The sequence below is a fragment of the Delphinapterus leucas genome, chromosome 7 (genome assembly GCF_059928025.1).
Source record: "Delphinapterus leucas isolate spDelLeu-1000000601 "Yukka" chromosome 7, BTC_Dleu_Yukka2, whole genome shotgun sequence".
In the NCBI taxonomy this organism is placed as follows: domain Eukaryota; kingdom Metazoa; phylum Chordata; class Mammalia; order Artiodactyla; family Monodontidae; genus Delphinapterus; species Delphinapterus leucas.
In genome coordinates, this window is record NC_143135.1 from 91,314,730 (window position 1) to 91,340,648 (window position 25,919).

Below are 25,919 nucleotides of genomic sequence, written 5' to 3' on the forward strand. Positions count from 1 at the left end.
AGTCTTTTTTGCGTTGGTCAGTGATTCTCCATTCATGTTCCATCCTGGCTGCCCGGGGGTGGGGGGTCCATGCAGCTCAGGGCAGGGCAGGGCTAGGGGAAGGGAAAGCAGGAAAAGCAGCAGGCCGCCCAAGAGCGGGGAGGGCAGGGCGGGAGGGCGCAGGGGTGGCTCCTGGGGTAAGGTACAACCCCCTGTCTTTGGCTCTCCTGGTGAGGAGTTTCCTCCCCTGCGCCCCTGCCCCGCCCCTCTCCCCCGCCCCCTCCCCAGACCTATACACACAGTCCAGGGAGCCAGGGGCACCTCCTGGAGTCCCTGAAACAAGAGCGCTCTGCCACCCAACCCCGTGCTGCAGGGGCTTGGAGGGACGGGGCAAGCCCCACCCGAGGACAAGGCCAGGAGGGGCTGGACAGGGGCCTGCCCAGGACAAGGGGGTGGGGAGGGAGAAGACCCCAGTCCCACACAGCTGGCCCCCGCTGAGGCCTGGAAGGACGGGAGCGCCTGGGGACTCCTGCTTCCTTTGGGGGTCTGGCTGGAGCCCCAGCCCACCCCTGCTTGGTCGGCCAGGCAGCTTGCCAAGTGACCAGGATATTGTGCTTTGGGATCTACTCTGGGGTGGGGTGTCAAGGCCAGGATGAGGGGGCAGGGGAGGTGTGACTAAGGTGCTCATGCTTTAGCTGGGGCTGTCGACCCCCACCCCCCCCGCCCCACGCACTCGGGCCGGCTGAGGGCTAAGGTACTGGGGCTGGGCCAGGAAAGCAGAGCACCAGGGCCCCGCTGGACTGACCCTCCCCCTCGCAGCAAGCAGACGTCAGAAAGGACCCGCTCCCCGCAGGCTGGCAGGGGCTCCTGGGGGGGGGGCGCAGGCCTCCAGGTCAGATCCCAGTGGTCCAGCTGGCCCCCACCCCACCTCCTGTAATCCCCTTGCCTTTGGAGAGAGAGAGGCTGCTGGGAGCAATGGGCTAGTCAGACTGCTCGGAGACAGAGGCCTTGAGAACCAGGGCTGGAGACAAAAATGCAAACTGCAAAGAAATGACATCCAGCGTGTGTGGGGAGGGGTGCGGGGGGGGGCGTTAAAAAACAAAAAGAACCCTCCAAGTTTACACGTAGAACTCAAAAAATCCACAAAACCACTCACGGAGCTAGGCAAGGATAGAAAGAGAGGAATGGTAAAAGAAGATTCGGCAAACGATCTGTAACCATGAAGCGGACCCGGCCCTGCCAGGAGCTGGACTCAGCCAACCGGACCTTGCAATGTAGCCCTTGGAGGAAGGCCCTGGGGTTGAGTGGAAGCCGGCCAGACCCACGGGAGCCCAGGCAGAGCGGGGCCTGGGGGGCCCCCCTCGGCAACGCGCGCCCCCACTCCACACACACGCGCACATTCAGCCTGCCCCCGGCTCCCCACTCCGTCCTGCCTTCCACAGCCCCGAGGACCGAAGGGGACATCAGACACGGTCCCGTTGGTTTGAAAAATAATAGGAATCTTATACTTCAATATTTCATTAGCTAAAAACATGTTTTAAAAAGTATGTACAGGGGCTGGGGGCTGGGAGCCCTGCCTTGGGGGGGTCAGGGTGGGGTGGGGAAGGGAGGGAAAGGCAGCAGCTCCCCAGCCTGCTCCCCTGGGTTCCACCCCTGGTCCTACTGCCTCTCACGTCTTCATCTGTTTAAAAGCAAAACTTCTACACACGCACGCCCGCACACACACACACGCACACCCTCACGCTTCTGCGAGCCCCGGAAACCTCTCCTTCTATCCTCAGAGACCCTCGGTCTGCCCCCAAGGGCCCCCCTCTCAGGACCTGCCCCTCTCAGGCCCCAGGGGGCTGGTGGCGGCAAGAGAGGCTGAGCACAGGTGGGGGAAGAGAAGGGCGCTGGGCCTGCCACCGCCCGCCACCTTAGGTCGGTCATGGAGTTTCTCTGAGCCCCAGTTTCCTCAGCTGTAAAACGGGCAGTCCTCATGGCCGCGCCTACCCCAGCCCCCGGGCGCAGGGCCAGACGAGGGAGACAGGAAGGTGCTTTTGGAACGTGGAAGCACTGGGAGGTGGTGGCGGGAGGGGTCCTGAGAACCCGGGGCCCCTGTGAGTCCCAAGGGGCTGCAGGGGGGCAGAGGCTGAGGAATGCTCCGGCTAGGTGGCCCAGCGCCTGGGAAGGGGGTCTTCCCAAGCCCCCCAGGCCAACCCCTCCCTGTGCCTGGCCTGGTGAGTGGGGAGACAGTTGCTCGGGGTTAGAAGAGGGGGAGCAAGAGCCCCCCGACTGTGCACGAGTGTGTGTGCTAGAGAAGGCAACGCAGATCTCGCACCACCTGCCGTCCTCTCCCAGCCTGCATCCCTGATCGGACTGGGGTCAGTGGGTGGGACGGGGGGTGGGGGGTGCGCAGAGGGGCCGGAGCATGCAATGCCCCCCGCGGGTCCTGGGGAAGGACAGACAGTAGCTCGTGCCCAAGATGGCGGGCGGGTGTGACAGGAGGGGGAGTGTGACGGCCCCGCGGGAGAGTCCGGTGGGGGGGTACTGGACGGCTTCCTCGGCCGAGGGGCCGGCCTCGCCGTCATGGCTGGCCGTCTCGAAGCCATGCTCCACACCCCTCATGGCCGGCTCTGTCTTGCCCGTGTAGCTGACGAAGGTGGTGTAGGCGTCACCCTCGGCCATAAGCAGCTTGACCTTGGGGGTCCAGCTCTTCCTCACACTCGGCGGGCGTTGGTGCACATGTCGGCTGCGATGGCGTTCATCTCGCTCTCGTTGAAGCTGGGAGCAAAGTTCTGGCAGTAGTACTTGACAGCGTGGAGGGCGCGACCATCCAGCGGTTTGCTGCTGGAGCTGTTCCTGGAAGAGCGGACGCCGGTGCCACAGCTGTTGGCCAGCGTGTTCCGGTCAAAGAAGGAGGCCAGGAGGCGCCACAGCAGCACCTTGTGCCGCGTGCCCGCGCTGACGTGGCAGTTCATGAGTTGCGCCCGGGTGACGTACACGCTGGTGCCTGTTACCAGCTCCAGCTTCTCAGAGGGGTCACCCTCATCGTAGAGCCTGGGGTGTGGCAGCGGCTGCCGATCTGGTTGATGAGCTCAGCAGGGAGAGACGCCAGGTCTTGCCGCACTCGGATGTGATTCCGGGACTCGGGGGCTACCTGCTCTGGGAGGGCCTCCTCCACCTTCTCGGAGGTCTGGCCTACATTCATCATGCGGTACATAGCGGACATACAGCACATCTGCCGGTACTGCTCGTCTGTGCCCTCCTCGCCCGCGTCCTCCTCCTCCTCCTCGTGGTAAGAGCCGCTGCTGTCGCTGGTGTAAGCGCTTGAGATGCCCGGGCTGGTCCGCTCCGACGTGCTGGGCCCACCCACCACTCCGCCTGCCGCTGCCGCCACGCCCCCCGCCGGCTTCCCCCCAGCCCCCAGCCACTCTGGCGCGCTGTGCCGCCGCCACCGCCTGGGCCTGCTGGGGCGGCCGGTTGGCGACCAGGTCCGGCGCGGAGAGCTTGGCCATCTTGCGGCTGCCGTTGCCACTGCAGCCACCGCCGGCCTCCTTCTGGCTGCTGTCCCACAGCCGCTTGGCCACGGGCGTGCACTGCACAGAGTCCGACTCCTGCTGCTCCGTCTTGACGCGAGACACGAGGGGCAGTGGGGTGCCGCAGGCCGGCCAGCTCGACGTCTGCGCCACAGGGCTCTGGGGCTCGGACGAGGGGCCCTCCTCGGCGTGCAGGCCCTGGGAGTCACAGCGGGGTGAGCTCACCTTGAGGAAGAACTCTGTGCCCTGCTCCATGATCTCCTGGATCTGCAGGAAGCCCGATGTGTACATGAGCAGGAACTGGTCGCCCATGTTCATGCTCAGCCGGCCCGTGTAGCGGAAGCTGAGGCTCTGCTGGAAGGACTGGGGCTGCGCAGCCGCCGGCAGCTCCACCGCCGCACTCCGGCTGCTGTAGCACAGGCCCCGGAAGTGGGAGCTGCTGGCGGCTCGCACGGCCCGGTGGGCCTTGAAGGCAGGGCCCTTGACCACCACCGAGACATCACAGTACGGGACCTGCAGCCGCTGCTCCTTGAGGCACTCCAGAATGCTGTGGCCGAAGTTCGGGATTTGCGTCTGCAGGGTCTGGGCCATGGCGGCGGCGGCTAAGCCGTGGCCTTGCTCCGGGGGCTCCCGGCCAGCTCCGCAGCGGCGGCTGGGGGCGGGCCTGGGCCCGGGGCGCGCCCCACTGCGCCGGAGCTGTGGCCTCCGCGGCCGCCGCGAACCCCGCGGCCTCTGCTTCAGCAGCAGCGGCAGCCGCGGCGGCCATTCATTGTGGGCCAGCTGAATTTATATCTTTATTAAAAATCAACATTTCCTCTGTCTTTCCAAATTAATGGATATAGAGTTGTACCTAGTATTTCTCATAATTTTTGTAAACCTCTCTCTCGAGTTATAGTCCAGTTTTAGCGCCTGATATATTTTACCATCCCTCCCACACCCTGTTCAAGCTTGCTAGACTGTGCTGTTATACACTTTACATGTGTGTGTGTGTGTGTTTGTGTATGCACATACCCCACACACAATTGTTTTTGTTTGTTCTTTGGGGTTTTTTTGTTGTTACTGTTGGTATTAAAACATAGATTTTCTTTTAAGAAGATTTAAATAAGAAAAAAAATCTTAACGTAATTTTCCAAAGTTACCATTTCTGGAGCTCTTCATCCTTTTGTGTAGCTCCATTTATCCATTTGGTATTCGCCTGCTTGAAGAACCTGTTTTGATAGTTCTTATAGTACAGTCTTGCTGGTGATGAACTCTTTTAGCTTGTCTATGTCTGAAAAAGCCTCTTTCACATTTGTTTTTGAAATATAATTTGTCTGGGTATAGAATTCTAAGTTGACAGTTTTTTCTTTTCCCCTTTCAGTACAGGCATGCCTTGGAGATATTGTGGGTTCAGTTCCAGGCCACCACTAGAAACTGAATATCACAGTGAGTGACAAAGGTTTTGGTTTCCCAATGCATACAAAAGTTATATTTATATTATACTGTATTCTATCATGTACAATAGCATTATGTCTAAAAAACCCCAGTGTACATACCTTAATTTAAAAATCTTTTATTGCTAAAAAATGCTAATCATCTGAGCTTTCAGTGATTTATAATCTTTTTGCAGGTGGAGGGTCTTGCTTCGATGCTGATGGCTGCTGACTGATCAGGGTGGTGGTTGCTGAAGGTTGGAATGGCTGTGACAGTTTCTAAAAATAAGACAACAATGAAGTTTTGCTGCACTGATTGACTCTTCCTTTCACGAATGATTTTTCTGCAACGTGCAATGCTGTTTGATAGCATTTTTACCCACAGTGAAATTTCTTTCAGAATTGGAGCCAATCCTTTGAAACCCTGCTCCTGCTTTGTCAAATAATTTTATGTAATATTCTAAATCCTTTGTTGTCATTTCATTAATCTTCACAGCATCTTCACCTGGAGTAGATTCCATCTCAAGAAACCAGTTTCTTTGCTCATCCATAAGAAGCAACTCCTGATCTGTGGAAGTTTTATCATGAGATTACAGCAATGCCGTCACATCTTCAGGCTCCACTTCTAATTCTAGTTCTCTTCCTATTTCCACCACATCTGCTGTTACTTCCTCCACTGAAGTCTTGAACCCCTAATTCATTCAGGTTGGAATCAGCTTCTTCCAAACTCCTGTTAATGTTGATATTTTGACCTCTTCCTCTGAATCATGAATGTTCTTAATGGCATCTAGAGTGATGAAGCTTTTCCAGGTTTTCAATTTACTTTGCCCAGATCCATCTGAGGAATCACGGTGTCTATGGCAGCTATAACCTTATGAAATGTATTTCTTTTTTGTTTGTTTGTTTTTGTTTTTGTTTTTTTGGCCGTGCCCTATGGCATGCGGGATCTTAGTTCCCCCACCAGGGATCGAAGTGGTGCCCCCTGCAGTGGAAGCGTGGAGTCTTAACTACTGGACCGCCAGGGAAGTCCCGAAATGTATTTCTTAAATAATAAGACTTGAAAGTCATAATTACTCCTTGATCCATGGGCTGCAGAACGGATATTGTGTTAAATGGATGTTGTGTTAGCAGGCATGAAAACAACATTAATCTTGTCCATCTCCATCAGAGCTCTTGGGTGACCAGTTGCGTTGTCAATGAGCAGTAACATTTTGAAAGAAATCTTTTTTTCCTGAACAGTAGGTCTCAACGGTGGGCTTAAAATATTCAGTGAGCCGTGTTGTAAATAGGTGAGCTGTCATCCAGGCTTTGTTGTTCCACTTATAGAGCACAGGCAGAGTAGATTTAGCATAATTCTTAAGGCCCTTAGGATTTTCAGAATGGTGAATAAGTATTGGCTTCAATTTCAGGTTACCAACTGCATTATTCCCTAACAAGAGAGTCAGCCTGTGTTTTGAAGTTTCAAAGCCAGGCATTGACATCTCTCTAGTTATGAAAGTCCTAGATAGCATCTTCTTCCAATATAAGGCTGTTTCATCTACATTGAAAATCTGTTGTTTCATGTAGACACCTTTATTAATTAACTTAGCTAGATCCTCTGGATAACTTGCTGTAGCTTCCACATCAGCACTTGCTGCTTCACCTTGTAATTTTATATTATGGAGACGGCTTCTTTCCTTAAACCTCATGAACCAACCTCTACTGGCTTCAAACTTTTCTTCTGTAGCTTCCTCACCTCTCTCAGCCTTCATAGAATTGAAGAGAGTTAGGGCCTTGCTCTGGATTAGGCTTTGACTTAAGGGAATGTTGTGGCTGGTTTGAATCTTCTAATCAGACCACTAAAACTTTCTCCATATCAGCAATAAGGCTGTTTTGCTTTCTTGTCATTCATGTTTTCAGTGGAGGAGCACTTTTAATTTCCTTTAAGAACTTTTCCTTTGTATTCACAACTTGTTTAACTGTTTGGCACAAGAGGCCTTGCTTTCAGCCTATCTCAGCTTTAGACATGCCTTCCTCACTAAGCTTAATCATTTGTAGCTTTTGATTTAAAGTGAGAGATGTTTGACTCTTCCTTTCACTTGAACACTTAGAGGCCATCATAGGGTTATAAATTGACCTAATTTCAATATTGTTATGTCTTGGGGAATAGGGAAGCCTGAGGGGGCAGAGAGAGAGAGGTTAGGGGACATTTGGAACCCACACACTTATCGGTTAAGTTTGCCATTTTATATAGGCACAATTTGTGGCACCCCAAAACAATGACAATAGTAACATCAAAGATCACTAATTACAGATCATGATAACAAATATAATAATCATTTAAAAGTTTGAAGTCTTGCGAGAATTACCAAAATTTGACACAGAGTCATATGAAGTGAGCAACTGTTGGAAAAATGGTGCCAATAGACTTGCTTGACACAGGGTTGCCAGAAACCTTCTGTTTGTAAAAAAAAAAAAAAAAAAAAAGCAATATCTGTAAAGGGCAATAAAATGAAGTATGCCTAAAATGTCCTCTTGCATTTTTTCCTATAAGAAATCTGCTGTCATATATGAAAAAAGGACTCTTTCATAAGGGACTACTATGAACAACTGCATGCCAACAAATTAGATAACTTAGATGATGGGACAAGTTTTTAGAAAGATGCAAACTACTGAAACTGACTCAAGAGGAAATAGAAAATCCGAATAGACATAACAAAGAAATTGAATTAGTACTCAAAAACTACCCAAAAAAGAAAACCCATACCCAGCTGACTTCACTGATAAATTCTACCAAATATTTAATAAAGAATACCAATTTTTCTCAAACTCTTCCAAAAAATAGAAGAGTAGGAAACACTTCACAACTCATTCTATGAGGCCAGTATTACTCTCATCACAAGAACCAGAAAAACATATAATAAGAAAATCAAACCACAGAGCAATATATCTTATAAATATAGACACAAAAATCCTTAATAAAATAGCAAACAAAACAACCAGAGGTATATAAATGGATTATATAACATGGCCTAGAAGGATTTATCTTAGCAATGTAAGATTGGATTAGCATCCAAAAATCAATTAATATACCACACCCTGACAACAGAATAAAAGATAAATAAAAACATCAGAATCATCTCAATAGACACAAAAAAAGCATTTAAAGAAATTCAGCACACTTCATGATAAAACAGTTAAAGTAATAATGAAAAGGAACTTTCTCAAACTGATAAATGTCATCTATAAAACACTCAAAAAAGGATTTGCCTATTCTGGACATCTAAGCAGATTCATATTTGTCCTTTTGTGTCTGGCTTCTCACAGTTATCATGTTTTCAAGATTCATCCATGTTGTAGCATTTCAATCCTTTTCATGGCCAAATGATATTCCATTGTATTGCTATACACTAGATCTTCATTACTTGCGGCTTTATTTGTGAATTCCCCTACTCACTGAATTATATTTGTAACCCCAAAATCAAAAGACTGGTGGTGCTTTTGGAGTCATTTGTGAACATGCACACATTATATATACATAAGGTGTCAATTTTCTCTAGCTGGTTTTGAGCCATTTGATTATAATGTGCCTTAATGTAGTTTTTTTTTCATGTTTCTTTTGCTTTGGAGTTCATTGAGCTGCATAGATCTGTGGGTTTACAGTTTTCATTAAATTTGGAAAAATCTTGGCCATTATTTAAAAAAACTTTTTTGTGTCCCCATTTTTTTCTTCTTTGGAAACTCTAATTAGGCTGCTTGATATAGTCCCATAGCTCACTGATATGCTGCTGCTTTTTTAGATTATTTTTTCTCTGTGTGTTTCATGTTGGATAGTTTCTATTGCTATGTCTTCAAGTCCACTAATCTTTTTTTCTTCAGTGTCTAATCAGCAATTAGTTCAAATATACTCTTCATCTTAGACATTGTAGTTTTTCTCTCTAGAAGTTTGATTTGGATCTCTATTTTTCTCATTTTTTTGTAAGCTTTATTGAGGTACAATTGATAAAACTATAAGATATTTAAAATGTACAACATGATTATACACACACACACACACACACACACACACAATTGTGAAAGGATTCTCCCCATGGAGTTAGTTAACACATGATTTGGATCTTTTAATATCTTCACTGCTTTTACTTAAAATTTTCAACATATGGAATAAAGTTATAGCAATTTTTAATATTCTTGTCTGCTTATTCTAATACCTTTTGATTTACTCTCTCCTTATTGGATGTATTTTCCTGCTTTGCTTGCCTTGTAATTTTGATTGAATGCTAGGCATTGGTGAAATTTACCATATTGCATGCTTGATATTTCGTATTTCTATAAATATTCTTGAGTTTTATTCTGGGACACAGTTACTTGTTAACAGTTGCATCACTTCAGGACTTGCTTTTAAGATTTGTTAGGCAGGATTTGAGAACTATTATGTCTAGGGTTAATTCACCCCATTACTGAGGCAAGACGCTTTTTAATGCTCTACTAGGTACCTCATGAATTAGGAAGTTTTTCAGTCTGGCCAGTGATAGCAGATACCGTTCCTGGTCTTATGTGAGTGTTGGGTAGTATTACTTATAATTCTGTGGGACAATTCTTTCCCCAGGCTTGGGTACTTTCTTCAAACCTGTATGCTGGTCAGTACTCTCATGAATACTGGAGGAAACTTTCTGCAGATCACTAGTTTTCTCTCAGTACAACTTAATCCTCTTCAGTACTGTGTAATGGACATTCTAGTGACCTTAGTTTCCCTGAACAGTCAGCTTTACCTCCTCAACTTGGAGTTTGCCAAGCTCTGCCTGTCTGCCCCTCTACTACACTGCAGCCTGAAAATTTTCTCAAGGCAGCAAGCTGCAGCCATCATAGAGCTCACCCCACTCATCTCCTGTTTCTCAGGGATCTCTGTCCTTTGTACCTGATGTCCATTGTCTTTGCTTGTGTATTGATTGTTTCAGGCAGAAAGGTAATTCTAATCTTTGTTACTCCCTCTTGACTGGAAGTGTAAGTTAATCCATGGGATTTGATATATAGTGCAGTGACCATTCTTCATTTTAAATGGTCTGTATTTTTATGTTTGGGTTTTGTTTCCCCTCTAACTTGAATTACTTAGATTCTATCTGGTTATTTCTAAATGACTTTTTTCTCCATGCTTCTATTGTGACCTCTAATTTTATAGCCTTGTGAACAGAAAATGTGACCTGTGTGATAAAAACTTGTAGAGAGACAAACCAGTTCACTAGCTGGATGATCACAGGATTTTTCTAGGTTGCCTGGCAGTGAGCTAGCAGGACTGAACCCACAGCCCAGGCACAGCTCTCCAGGGGCTGCTGAGAGAATCTGAAACCACATCCATCATTCCTGGCTGACCCTCCTGCCTGTCAGTTTCATCCTGCTCAAAGTGATGCCTGCTTGATGTTTCTTTTCCCAACTCTCATTATGGTTCCACAGATGTCTGAAAAACACTTGTGAAGTATTCAAGTTTTCTAGAATTCACATCCTTTTTTTTTTTTTTTTTACAGTTGTCTTGCACACACTTAATCTGACAGCAAATTTTTATAATGATATATCCTTACTGGATCTTTTCAAAGTATTCAACTTAGTTTTCTAGAAACAACTACTATTTTTCACATTCATATTTTATTGGTTTATATAATATTTAAATTAAGAACATATATTAATAAGAACTAGCATAGGACTTCCCTGGTGGTGCAGTGGTTAAGAATCCACCTGCCAGTGCGGGGGACATGGGTTTGGGCCCTGGTCCAGGAAGATCCCACATGCCGAGGAGCAACTAAGCCCGTGAGCAACAACTACTGAGCCTGAGCTCTAGAGCCCATGAGCCACAACTACTGGGCCCGCGAGCCACAACTACTGAAGCCCGTGCATCTAGAGCCCATGCTCCACAACAAGAGAAGCTACTGCAATGAGGAGCCTTCCACTGCAACGAAGAATAGCCTGCGCTCACTGCAACCAGAGGAAGCCCATGCACAGCAACAAAGACCCAACGCAGACAAAAAAAAAAAAAAAAAGCTAGCATAAGCAGGATTGGAACAACTCAACAGATTGGAACAGCTCAATGCTGGAGAGGGTGTGGAGAAAAGGGAACCCTCTTGCACTGTTGGTGGGAATGTAAATTGATACAGCCACTATGGAGAACAGTACGGAGGTTCCTTAAAAAACTAAAAATAGAACTACTACATGATCCAGCAATCCCACTACTGGGCATATACCCAGAGAAAACCATAATTCAAAAAGACACATGCACCCTAATGTTCATTGCAGCACTATTTACAACAGCCAGGTTATGGAAGCAACCTAAATGCCCATCAACAGACGAATGGATGAAGAAGATGTGGTACATATATACAATGGAATATTACTCAGCCATAAAAAAGAACGAAATTGGTTCATTTGTTGAGACGTGGATGTATCTAGAGACTGTCATACAGGGTGAAGTAAGTCAGAAAGAAAAAAATACCATATATTAACACATATATGTGGAATCTAGAAAAATGCTACAGATGAACCGGTTTGCAGGGCAGAAATTGAGACACAGATGTAGAGAACAAACGTATGGACACCAAGGGGGGAAAGCGGCAGGGGTGTGGGGATGGTGGTGTGATGAACTGGGCGATTGGGATTGACATGTATACACTGATGTGTATAAAATTGATGACTAATAAGAACCTGCTGTATAAAAAAATAAATAAAATTCAAAAATTCAAAAAAAAAAAAAAAAAAAAGAATACCAGACAGTGATGAAGTACCAGAGAGCAGGGAGGTAACACAATCTGATAAAAAAAAAGAACAAGCATGCGTGGACATACAGGAGTAGCTTACTAGCCTCCAGCCTTCAGCATGTCAGGGACTTTGATGTTTATTACAGGAAGAATAGAGAACATCAGTTGTGTAGGGTTAAAGTTAAACATGCTTCTAATATGGTAGGTAAGTCCTGTTAATTATGTTTTTCAAACCTTGTATGTTTTTTTTCTTCTTGATCTTTAAATTCTAAAAGAGATGATTTTAATTTGTTATTTTCTCTGAGTAGGTCTCCCAGTTTTTGTTTTATGTATCCTGAAGCTATGCCAGATAGAAAGAGAAACACGACATTTCTTTACACATACTATAACTTTTATCAATGTAAATATCCTTGATCCATTTTCATGCTATTAACTATGAATTCTATCTATTATATTACTATATCACATCTTTATTTTTATTTGCCTGCTATGTCAGTCTATTAGTTAATTTTTAATACTTCTTGATTTTAGGAGTGACTCTCGTATTAAGATATGTTTTGATTTATTTCTGTTATACTTCCTTGTGTGTGTGTAAGATTGATTACCTTTCCTTTGCTTTTTTTCTTCCTTCTAGTGCAGCATTTCATAACCCTGGATGCATACTAGGATCACCTAGGAACCTTTCAGAAAACAATTTAACATCTAAACTTTACCCCAGAATCTCCGGGGAGGAGAGTGGTATCAGCATTTTTTTTTAAAGCTTGTAGCATGAAGTCAGGATTGACAACACTAGTGTTTCTATTCCTGTAGTGCTTCTTCTTAAGTTCTCAACAATCACATTTAAAATTATAATTTTCTATCAGTGGATAGACTGAAACAGCTGTGGCAGTCAAGGTAAAATCAGAGAGGCAGAAGTAAGAGCATTAATGAATAAGGAACTTATTATAGGGATTCAAGTTGATGCAATTATGATTGCTGGTGGAACAATTTGTTGCCTGCCTCTGGTATTGGCCTGAAGTCATTATAAGTTAGCCAGCCCAGCAGTTGGGAAGGAAAGCTGAACAAGAACAGGAGCAGGGACAAACTGGAAACTGCTGGGGGGAGAAATAATGGAGCCTGTATCTGTCTGTTGTTCTCTACCTTAGATGACTTGTATGACCTGAAGCCTGCGGGCTGGGTGCTGCCCCACACCAACAAGGTAAGCCAGGAGATCAGCAACAACATGCATGAGGTACCACAGGGCCCGGCACCCTCCACCAAGCTTCCACAGTGTGGAATATATGGCTGCTGCTTCCCTTATGAATTCTGGATCTCCAGCAAATTTCTCTTGTTGTGAACTGCATTGTAATTCTGAGACTAACTTCTTGGAGTTAGGCTAACCTTCACAGGTTGAGGGCTTAGTCCTCTGTGAGACTGCCCTCACTTCAGACACAAGCTGCAACTCCTGGATTCCCAGGCCACCTGCACTTCTGAACAACTGGCTACAAATTTGGGGGTTCCCACTACCCCCTCAGGTTTGATAAGTCACTAGAATGACTCACAGAACTCAAGAAAGAGCTATACTTATGGCCACAGTCTTATTATAGCAAAAGGATGCAAATCAAAACCAGAAAAAAAGGAGAGACACATAGGGTAGGCCTTGGGAGGGTCTCAAATGGGAAGTTTCTGTGTCCTCTCCCCAGGCAGTCAGGAAGCATCACACTCCTGGCATATCAATGTGTATTACCAGCCAGGAGGCTTATCCAAGCTTTGAGTCCAGAGTTTTATTGGGATTCTATTACCCGAGCATGATTGCTTGAATTCTTGGCCATGTGATTGAAGTCAATCTCCAACCCCCAACCTTCGCCCCCCACCCCATGGAGGTTGAATTGGTAGAATTGGTATTACTTGGCTCAGAGCCCTAACCCTCTAACTACATGGTTGATCTTTCCAGTATGGCCAGCCCCATCCAGGAACTATCTAGGGGCTCAACAGCCATGAATAACAAAGACACACTTATCACTTGGGAAATTCTGAGAATCTAGAGATTCCCTCCCAGAAACCAGGACCAAAGGCCAGTCAAATTCTTGACTATACAATGCGAAAGCTAAAGGGAAACTAGACATGTACCGGAATTCTGGGGACCATAGTTCCAGCTTAGATGACACTGTGCAACACCACCACAACAGTATTATCTCTGACTCCCCTGCACCCCACCAAGAAAACACCCTTAATATACTGTCACTCTCCTTGATGCTTCTCTCTCACTACCAGCATAGAGACCAACTGCAATGCTTTATCACAATCACTTGGATTTTAGTTTCGGATTGACATTAATATTTTAAAATATTATCCCTTCTCTTTTTAAGGAGTTACTTCTTTTTCTTTTTTAATAAATTTATATATTTTATTTATTTATTTTTCGCTGTGTTGGGTCTTCATTGCTGCACATGGGCTTTCTCTAATTGCAGTAAGAGGGGGCTATTCTTCATTGTGGTGCGCGAGCTTCTTATTGTGGTGGCTTCTCTTGTTGTGCAGCATGGGCTCTAGGCACGCGGGCTTCAGTAGTTGCAGCACATGGGCTCAGTAGTTGCGGCTCACAGGCGCTAGAGCACAGGCTCAGTAGTTGTGGCACATGGGCTTAGTTGCTCCACGGCATGTGGGATCTTCCCAGACCAGGGCTCGAACCAGTGTCCCCTGCATTGGCAGGCGGATTCTCAACGAAAAGCAAAGGTTAAAGTCAAAGAAACAGATTGAACATGGAGTCCGATTTAGCTCTTGCCTGTTACAGAAACAACAGTTTAGATGTGGCCAATACAAGTGAAAATAATATATTAATTTTTTAGTCTATTTCTTTTCCCTTTAGAACGGAATGCAAAGGCTAGTTTAAGGTCAGTGCAAAATTAGTTGCTAGGAAATGGAAGATGTCTTTCTGTTTAGGATATTTGGGATTAGTAATCAAAGTGTTCTCTAATGTGAAGTACATACAGTACATATGTCTTATTATTTTTGTAGGAAGCAAAATAGATACAATAAATGCCAAGAACAAGATAGTACTGAGGAATTTGTAGAGATTGCAGTTAAAGTGTTTCAGAAAGAGGGATCCCTTCCACAGCCCAAGAGTGGGCTTTTGTCCAACACTCAGAAATGAATTGTCCAAGGAGACACATGTGCTGACAAAGCAAGAGGCTTTATTGGAAAGGGGCACCCGGGTGGAGAGCAGCAGGGTCAGGGAACCCAGGAGAACTGCTCTGCCACGTTGCTCACAGTCTCGGGATTTATGGTAATGGGATTCGTTTCCAGGCTGTCTCTGGCCAATCATTCCACCTCAGGATCCTTCCTGGTGGTGCGCACATGACTTAATCAAGATAGATTACAGTGAGAAGGATTCTGGGAGGATGGTAGGACATACGGACTGGCGTCTCCTCTCTCTTTTTGACCTTTTCTGAATTCTTCTGGTTGGTGGTAGCTTGTTAGTTCCTCATTCCTTACCAGGACATCCTGTTGTAAGATGACTCATGCAAGTGGTTACTATTGTGCCTGGCCAGGGCAGGAGGTTTCAGTCAGTGGTTCCCCTAACAAAAGCAATGCTTAAATTTAGCAGTATCCCTTTGATAATTTTTGTAAAAGAAAATCAGATGTGTGCAATTAGATGAAACAAATAGGTCATTAAAATTTTTAGTTGTGGCACAAGATGACTAAAATTCAAAAGTAAATGATAAGCTCTGAAGAGGGTCTGAGTTCATGAACATACTTCTGATATATTAGTTTATTTGTTGTTAATGACAATTTTAAAAAATGGAAGGGCCATTTGATTTAAGCTAATGATGCAATATTCCCAACAATTATACTTCCACATGAAGTTTTGTTGTTGTTGCTATTGTTATTGCAAGATTTCTCCCCTTTCAAAATTAAATACTGTGTTGTTACGGGTATTTAAAATTCAATGCAAGGGTTTGAAGATGGCACTTAATTTACCATGTAGAAATAAAATTATTGTTGTCAGCACTTACGTTTGAAAAATCTTGTCAGGACAATTGAATTATTTTGAAAAACAGTGTTCATTCAAAGGAGAGGATTTCATTTGTTAAAATGATCATTCTAAGGCTCATCTCAACAACTGTGCTTTTATGTTTTGTTCTCCCAGAATCTTTTGCCTGTATCCTTTTCTCAGCTTCACGCCTTTCTCCACCTCTTTCCCTTTAACTTCTTGACCTTTTTCCTATCAGCTTGTACTCTTTAAACAAACCCATTTGCTCTGTTACTACTTCTCTTCCATTCTCTACAAGATATCAAGAAAGGGCCTTTATTACCTACTTTCTCAACTTTCAGATTCTCTTATTTGTTTCTCAAGTTTGCAGCAGAATTTTGGGCTCTAATGACCAAATACAATGACATCTTGCAGACCTCATCCCGAGATTGATACCAATGACGTCACACCTTCATTCAAAATTTTCTTCCTTTATTTTCTGTGTCAATGAAAAATAATGAATCAATAGTCATTCTAAGAAAGAAATAGTTTTATTGGAACCAACCTGAGCATTATAACCCAGGATACAGTCTTTCAGAAAGCTCTGAGGACTGTTCCACCTGTTAGAGGTCAAAGCACAGTCATATAAGTTTTTGAGACAAATGGATATACATCAAAGGGCTATATGTCAAAGTAATATATTGACAGTTTACATAGTCCAAAAAGGTGAGCAGTGATCATTGTGATCCCTTATAGGATTAAGGAAGGAATGTTATCACCTAAGGAGTTACTGTAACAGGGAAGAACAAAATCTGACTCCATGTTGGATCTGTTTCTTTTACTTTGACCTTTGCTTTCCATTGCTTTTATTCTGTCTATATCTATAGGCATACATAACGGTCTGCCTCAGGGAACCCTGCCCCTCTGCCTGAATATTAAACTAAAGTGCCTTTGTTCAGCTTACAGAGAAACACCGTGACCCTGCTCACCTGTAAATGGCTGCAGAAAAGAAGAAATAACACATGCTCTCCCTGAGGCTGGCAAAAACCAGGAGTATTTTGCAAGACTTATGGCCTTTTTACTTTACTTCCTCACCTCCTCCCCATCTCTGCTCTATAAAAGAAACTAACATCCAGACCCTGATAAGATGGTGCTCTAGTACACTAGTCCACCATCTTCTTGGATGCCCGACTTTCCGAATAAAGTAGCTATTCCTTGCCTCAACAAGCTTCGATTCGGTAACCTTACCTTGCTGGCACTAATGAAACAGGAGGGAAGGGGGCAGGGCACAACCTTTGAAAGAACGACATAGTCTGAGGACATGACATAAACTGCTTAGAACCAAATGGGTCCAAGATGACAGACAAGTCAACTTCAACTAGACCTGGAGCCTCAGTACATGCTCATTGTAACACATCAGCAAGCTAACTGACACACCCACAGGTCCCATGACAGTTCTAAGGCCGACCATAAGGATAAAAAAGTGGGCAGTGGCTCAATTCCTGGAACTCCCTGCTCCTTCCTGAAATAGCTGGAATACTCCTCCCACTCATTAGCCTATGAAATTACCCACCCCTATGAAAACTGACAACCCCATACCCTGATGCCACTCTCGCCTTCTGAGATGGACTACACTCTGTCTGTGGAGTGTTTCTCTCTAAATAAATTCACTTCTCACCTATCACTTTGTCTCTCACTGAATTCCTTCTGCGATGAGACATCAGGAACCTGAGCTTCATTAAGTCCTGAAACCAAGTGTATGATCTCAGTTGGAAGACCATGGGGTTTTGGCTGGGTTCAAGTCCTGGCCTCATCGGTTCAAGTCCCAGTCTGAGGTGCATGGTTTCACTAGGAGAAAATTGCTTCTTTCTTTTTTCTTTTTTTTTTGTTTTGGCTAGTAGACATTCCTGTGTCTTCTAAGGAGATCTGGTTAATGTATAATGCAGATGCATGGTGCACACTAAAGGGGCAGGGGTAATGGCTCAAATGGCAGAGAAAATTTTACATTAATCTTTTTTTTTGGTCCTACCTTAAAATAATTTTATTCAGCATCTGTAATACAGCATTTTCTTGAACCTCTTCCTATCATTTTGACCAACAGTTATCTGTCTTTCTAAAATTCCTTTCTTTACCCACCACTTCTTCTGTAAGAGTTGGGGATTACATTAGGTTACAAAAAAACAAAGGTTCAAAAATAGTGGCTTAACATAATAGGGGTTTTTCTTTCACCTATACCAAGTTTCTAGTTAGTATGGAAGTTCCCTTAAGTCACCATGCATAGAGAGACCAAGGTGGCTCCCATCTTTCTATTTCACCATCCTCACCACTAGTTCCATGCTCAAGATCACATCATGTTCCAAGAGAGAACCTGGGCCTTCACCACCACATCAAAATTCCAGGTAACCAGGAAGGGTAAAATAACACCTCCAACTTATATCAGTTCCCTTAAGAAATCTTTTGGAAATTCCATAATATCATTTGCCAGAACTTAGTCACATGTCTATACCCAGCCACAAGGATGGCAAAGTGCCCTGTTAAAACCGAGAAACATGTTATTAATGAAGATGCTTCTAAAGATAGCTGCATATTTGCTAGATAACGATCAGTCTCTGCCACAATCTGTTTTCTCAAACACTGCCTACATGATCAGAAATGATCCAGCTTATAAATGGTGAGTGGAGTGGGCTTATTAAGTAATAATAACAATGATTTATTTACACTATTTATTAAGCACCCACCATGGGCAAGGCATTGTGCTGCCTTTATGCATATTACCTCAAACTTTTGTAGTAATTCTTCAAATGAAGTCCTGCTATTACTATTTTAAGGAGGAACATGAATCTCAGAGAGATTAGAGTCAACTTGTTTAAGGATGTATGGATAGAAATGAGCTGAGGTTGGGTTTGCATTCAGCTAGTATGGTTCCAAAGCCTATTCTCTTTTTCATTATACATGGCCCACACTGAATATTCATACTCATAGTCCTTTGTCCAGTAATGTGGCATTGACATTGGACTATTCAAAATTATAGAATTGTTTGTTTGGCTGCAATGACAATTACTACTTGATTTAAGCTTTTTATCAAGACAGAGATCACCAGGTAAACTGGTACCACAGGGAGGTGGTTAAATCTCAACAGTTGTATGGGTGCAAATGAGGTCACACTGACAGAAGGAAACAACTTTCTGTTGCTCTCTGCCTGAGAAACACGGGACCTCAGCTCTCTGCAAAATCTCCTACCCAGGTATTTCAAGGCTTCCTAAACAGGTCCACCCACTCCCAAAATACTGCCTTTGTTGTGCTGGGTTGTGCATGTCTAACATCTGTCCTAAATCTTGAAATTTTACCCCACTTTTTATGGAGAAATAAGAGAGGCCGGGTACAAGAGGCCAGAACTGTTATGCCAGTGGTACTTCCTCCACATGGAAGGAAATATCAGGAGTGAGAAGAAACATTCCTCTCTGCTCCCCATCTCTATAACTGTCTTGCTTCAGTTTTGCTTTGTGTGTGTGTGTGTGTGTGCTAGCAGAGAACTCAAGTAGGGTTGTGTGATACTATTATTAAATGTGCTTTTCATTGAAAAAGCTATTTTAGAATACCTCTCTGTTCTTTAGACATGAGTCAAGTAGGGAATAAGCCAGGAGGCAAATCTACTACTGATAGTTGCTGTTCTGTCAGAATTCTTCTTTTTCTTCCTCTTACTTTGTCAGCTTTTGTGCTGCACTGTGCTCTTTGTTTCTGGTTGCTTTTTCTGTTAGCTGATTTCTCTCCCAGGATAATCCTTACCCTTCCAAGAAACAAACTTCTGGTAGGTTTGCTACACCAGTTTATTCAATAGGTGCCAACATATACAAATCAAGCTGAGGATCCTCTTTACATGCTAATTAGATTCTTAAATTTGCAAAAACTTAAAATCCTCAAGGTTGGCATGGGCCTAAAGTATTTTGCAGACAACTTGCAATCTCCTCTCCCCTAGCCTTCAGCTACTCCCTCTATGTAGATGACCTCCAAGTGCATGTCTCTATCCCTGACCTTGTCCCAGCAGCCTGCTAGATATCTCTACTTAGTTGTGTTCCTTGAATTGCAACTTGAACCTGTCCAAAGTGAAACTTCAACCTTTCCAGAACGGAACTCATCAACTCTTACTTGTTCTTTCTGTAATTTTTTCTCTTCAACTGGTTTCTCTCTCACTATAAAGGCTAACCATTCTAGTTGCTTAGATCCAAAATGTTCTATCTCTCTGGGATTTTCTTACCCATAATATGTGTTGTCAAAGTTCTCTTCTTTCAGGATCTAATCCAATTTCCATCCTGCACCTCTTTGGTCAAAATGAATCCTTTCCCCCTATATCCCAGTATGACTCTCTAATTCTTTAAAGCATTGGCATGATCTCCCTTGTATCAAATTTTGTATCTCCTGATTTTTGTACAAAAATACATTAAATGAGCACCTACTATATAATGTATTAGATATTCTCTATGTGTTTATTTAGTCTTCATACCATCCATTTTACAGATGGAAAAATTAAAGCTGTTTCCTTATCTGCAAAAACAACAACAAAAACTAAAAAACAGGGACTTCCCTGGTGATGCAGTGGTTAAGAATCCACCTGCCAATGCAGGGGACACGGGTTCGAGCCCTGGTCCAGGAAGATCCCACAAGCCATGGAGCAACTAAGCCTGTGCACCACAACTACTGAGCCTGTGCTCTAGAGCCCGCAAGCCACAACTACTGAGCCCATGTGCCACAACTACTGAAGCCCACTCACCTAGAGCCCATGCTCCGCAACCAAAGAAGCCACTGCAGTGAGAAGCCCGCGCACCATAACAAAGATTAGCCCCCGCTCGCTGCAACTAGAGAAAGCCCGTGCACAGCAACGAAGACCCAATGCAGCCAAAAATAAATAAATAAATAAATTTATTAAAACAACAACAAGAAAAATACAACTCTAAACCTAAAATGAACCATTAATATTTTAAATACTTCTAGGTCTGTTATAATGTCAGCTTAATAAATGTATTTTTCCTTTGGCATTCTAGCACAGTGTTTGATACATACTAAGTATTCAGTATTAAATATCATGTATCATACAAAATGTTTATTGGACTACATTGAGGTAAGATGAACATCAAATTTCATGAAAACCTATAGAGTGTCCATTTTGTTCAAGCCGTAATTTTTTTTTTATGAATTAATTTATTTTTGGCTGCGTTGGGTCTTTGTTGCTATGCAGGGGCTTTCTCTAGTTGCGGCGAGCGGGGGCTACTCTTCGTTGCAGTGCTTGGGCTTCTCATTGCGGTGGCTTCTCTTGTTGCGGAGCATGGCTGTAGGCACGCGGGCTTCAGTAGTTGTGGCTTGCGGGCTCTAGAGCACAGGCTCAGTAGTTGTGACGCATGGGCTTAGTTGCTCTGCAGAATGTGGGATCTTCCTGGACCAGGGCTCGAACCCGTGTCCCCTGTATTGGCGGGCAGATTCTTAACCACTGTGCCACCAGGGAAGACCTACAAGGCATATTTTATATTTGGCTTGAGCTTTTTACAGTGATAGAGTGTAAAAGGCAAAAGATTTAGCATCCTTTATTCCTCCCCAATATCACCAGAAGGAAGTAAACAACAGTTATCAGTTATCAGCAGTGAACATGATGTCAACATTTCTCAAGACAAAGTATCACAAAGCAGGAAAAGAAGAGATACCATCACCAAACAGGTATTCATGAGGTATTTACTGCCTATTTAAAAATGCTTTATAGGACATTTAAAAACTGTAGGACAGTTTACAGGTTTGTTCTTTTTTTTTTTTAGAGTTCAAGATATCTATGAAAAATCTATTAACTTTTATTGCACTTGGGAGGATGAGGCCAAAACATCTCAGAAGGTACTTTTCAGGGAGTGTGAGGAAATGCTAGATAACCAGTAAGGATCAGATTACTCATGCTGATCAGGAAGGGCTGGCTCAGGAGCAGGGTAAGGAGACTGGCCTTGGTGGGGGGACCACAGAGCACCCTCTTTGGTCCCCAGTTGCACTGCTCCTGGGCAACCAGCCAGGGCTGCCCGTAAGGATACCAGACCTTCCCTCACCTAAGAGTCTCTGTTGTCCCATAGCCTCCAGGACCCACTGCCTGCAAAGCTCATGGAGAAAACCAGCCCCAAACCTGGAGAAACTGATAACATGAAATAGGAAGGGAGAAAGGCAAAAAGAAATAATGGTGGTGATGTTGGGTTTTGTTTAACCTTTGCTCGGATGCAAAGAGAAACAGCCAGAATGACTACTAACTAGTATTACTACCATTACTATATGGCTCTGTGCAAGTCCTCTACAAGTATAAAAATTATTGTATCCTGGAAATTAAAGTCAAGTTTAATAGGATGGTGATAAAGCATATCAGATAAAGCTCACTGGGGACATGGTTGTAACAACCTTAGGTTTATGAACTTGCTGTAACAATTAACATGAGGAACCAGGGGTCTCTTCTAAGAGGGAGTAGGGAAGGACTTTTAAAAACAGGACTTGGGGGCTTCCCTGGTGGTGCAGTGGTTAAGAATCCGCCTGCCAATGCAGGGGACACAGGTTCGAGCCCTGGTCCGGGAAGATCCCACATCCCGCGGAGCAACTAAGCCCGTGCACCACAACTACTGAGCCTGTGTTCTAGAGCCCACGTGCCACAGCTACTGAGCCCACCGCCACAACTACCGAAGCCCATGCGCCTAGAGCCCGTGCTCCACAACAAGAGAAGCCACCGCAATGAGAAGCCCACACACCGCAACGAAGAGCAGCCCCCGTTCGCCACAACTAGAAGAAAGCCCGTGCACAGCAACGAAGACCCAATGCAGCCAAAAATAAATAAAATACAATAAAATAAATAAAACATTAATAACTAACTAACTAAATAAATGAAAATAGGGCTTGGATGATTCTAAAGAAGAACCAGGGGAAGTAGGGGTTACCTCTGGTTTGATTATCAGAGTAATCTCTGCTCAGGAGGTGAGAGAATCAAAGCAGGGCTGGGGAAGTCCGGGTAAGAAAGCAGCAATAAAAAAATAAAATTAAAATCCATGTAAATATTCACAGTAGTCAAAGGTTGGAAGCAACCCAAGTGTCCATTGAGTGATGAGTGGATAAACAAGATGTGGTAAATATATACAATGGAATATTGTTTGACCTTAAAAAGGAAGGACATTCTGACACATGCCACAACTTGGATGAATTTTCAGGACATTATGATAAGTGAAATAAGCCAGACACAAAAGGACAAATATTGTATGATTCCACTTATATGAGGTACCTAGAATAGTCAAATTAACAGAGGCAGAAAGTGAAATGGTGGTGGCCTGTGGCTGAGAGGGGCATGGGTGGAAACAGGGAATTAGTATTTAATGGTATGGAATTTTCAGTTTGGGAAGATGAAAAAGTTCTGGAGAAGGATGGTGGTGATGGTTGCACAACAGTATGAATGCATTTAATGCCACTGAACTGCAGACTTAAATATGGTTAAATGGGAAATTTTATGTATGTGTATTTTACCACACACACACAAAAAGTAAAAAAAAAAACAACACAAACGCTTAAAAAAGAAGTAGTGATCTTTAAATAAGGGGAGGGCTTGTGTAGCCTTGGCCATGTCTTGTTAGAAACAGATCAGAACTGAGTTGTAGCCCCAACTCAGATCCTTACTAACAGCATGACCTTGAATGAGCTGAATCCTCTCTCACCCTGGGCCTCAGTTTTCTCCTTTATGGAATGTGGGGTAAGGCTGAATCATCCCCAGAGTCCCATCTAGCTCTAACAACCTGGGGCCCTTGAGGCTGGGCAAGTGGGGGTCTAGCGGAGCTGCTGTGTTCACCTCCACCCTTGTGACCTTAAGCCCAGAGGGACCAGAAACATCACAGTCTGACTACCAGCAGTGTTGAAAAGCTGACTCAGGTCCTGTTTCCTTAGAAACTATAAATTTAAGATAAATGTGGAATGCTGTGTCTGGAAACCTCTTATCTGAATCTCTGCCCCTGGGTTGGAAATCGAGGTAGTTTCTCTGTGTCAAAGTGACACACATGGCCCAGATTCTTTAAAAGGAGCTGTTCTCTCTGAAATGACTTCAAACAGCAAAGTTTCTCATAGCCTATGATTTTAGAGAACAAGATTTATCGGCATTTTACCCTTGTTAATTAACAAAAGCAGTTTTTATAGGTTCATGACAGAATTGAAAAAGCAAAGTCTCTGAGCAGAGCGGTGTGGCTTTAAGATAAATTCTGTTGTGAAAGGAAAAGGGAACGAAATGAGTCCACCGTGGGACAAGGCTGCTTTCAGATTCTAGAGCCCCATGTTCTTCTGTCTGCCCTCCCTCTTTTCCTTTTGGCCACGCGGCTTGCAGGATCTCAGTTCCCTGCCCAGGGATTGAAACAGGGCCATGGCAGTGAGAGCCCAGAAACCTAACCAGGGAACTCCCTGCCCTCCTTCTTATTTACATGGTTTCGATTTGTGAAATTGATGCGTACATTGTTCTGCTTTGGGACAATAACCTTTAAGATTACTGATCAAATGTTATTATACACAAAATCCAATAAACTATAAATCTCCTTACATTATAATACCATTCATTTAAAGTGTGTCTTTATGTTAAAATGAAAGTACATTACTATGAAAACTTGTTTCAAAGAAGTCCACACATAATTTTAACTCCCCAATATTTTTAAATTACGATCATGTTTTCAGGATACAAGTTCTTTAATGTAAATAGCATTTCCTAAGTTGTAAATTGTAATAAAACTGATCAATGTTCCAGTAGTAACTTTGAAAACAAAAGGTGTTCTTTGAAAATTTATCAATGCTTCCAGAGGATAAAAAGCACAATTGATAAAAGTTTATATACTTCAACTGATTCTACTTTCTATGAATCAAGTTGAAAACAAAGAAAAAACTACAGAAGAAATGTAGACTACTTTTTTTAATTTTATTTTTTATTACTTTTTTTTTTTTTTTTTACTTTTTGTAGGCTATTTCTTATAAAGTAGGCTACAAGTGAGTAAAAAGCTAAAGCAAAACAATGTGACTTATCAGGCAGTGCAGTTAGAATATATACCATTGTGTGTGTGTGTGTGTGTGTATGTGTATACATAAAACTGCACACAATTTGATGACACTTAGAAGAGATTTCCTCTGTGACCTGGAAGGTGGTGGGCTGGGTATACCTGAGAAGTTGAAGGTGAAATCCAGGACACTGCATTATTCTTACAGCTCTTACTAGGCAACAAAGTTTCTCTCTCACAAAACCAGCTCACGAGGTATGAATTACTATACAATGGACCACCAGCTCTGTAATTAGTGGCAATACGGCTTTCAGAAAAATACACAGAGGGTATAATTCCAGGCTGAGACCAAATATTTGTGACAATGTCACACTCAGCACCCCGACTTGCCACTGAATAGCCAAAGATTTAAGAGACTCATGCAATTTGATACTCCAGGGTCGAAAGATCTTGTTGGTGGCCATCTCTACTCGTGGAAATAACGGAAACTATAGCTGTTAGTGGAGGAGATTAAAAATACTTTGATCAAAACCAGAGCAGATTGCAGAGCGAGCAAAGCTGTTTTTAGTTCATTTTAATTTAATTTGCTGCATAGATTCGTTATACACGGACGAGATTTAACCTTGAGAACTTGTAAGGGTGGACTAGGAAGTCATTACCACTGACATCTAACAGCTGAACTGAAACACAGACCACGGCAAGCCCCTGTGTAAGGAATAAGAAGTAACCCTTTGCCTATGAAGGAAAGGGACTTTTAGTCAGCACCTACACCGTGCTAAGTGATCTCTTGGATAAGATCTCATTTAAGGATTTCTAAAGGACTTGTTGATAGTGGAAATGATCTTCTGGACTGAAAAAAAGCACACCGCCCTGCTGTTTCATGTAAATGAGAAAAATACCCAGTGTGTGGAGTTGCAAGTAATTAAAAAGAAGGGGGAAAAAAAGATACATTAAAAAAAAAACGGTAATCAGGTCTCTTTCGACTTAACAAACCAAGAGAGTTCTTCCTCAACTAGGCGATTTACAACTAATCCAAATTCAGGAAATAACTCCTGGAAACGAATAAACTTAGTTCTGAAAAACATGCGCGTCCAGTAACATCCGAAAACACGTGGCGGGGGCGGGGATATCAGGCGCAACAGCAGATAAGACTCTAAGTCCCATCATCCCATTCGGCAGCTAAGCCGGACTGTTCAGGGCCAGCCGGCGCACTGGATGCTGGGACTTGAGGTTTTTGCTCCTGCACCTCCCCGCGGGTTTGCGACGTTTAGTGACCATCGCGCCTGCGCCAGCGCCGGCTGAGAGGCTGGGGCCGTGGC

General features: G+C 43.9%; 1 pseudogene; it reads right to left on the bottom strand.

Moving 5' to 3' along the window:
* Positions 1-2,343: 2,343 nt before the first annotated feature.
* LOC111166916 (nucleus accumbens-associated protein 1 pseudogene) lies at positions 2,344-4,091 on the bottom strand (annotated as a pseudogene).
* Between the last annotated feature and the right edge of the window lie 21,828 nt (positions 4,092-25,919).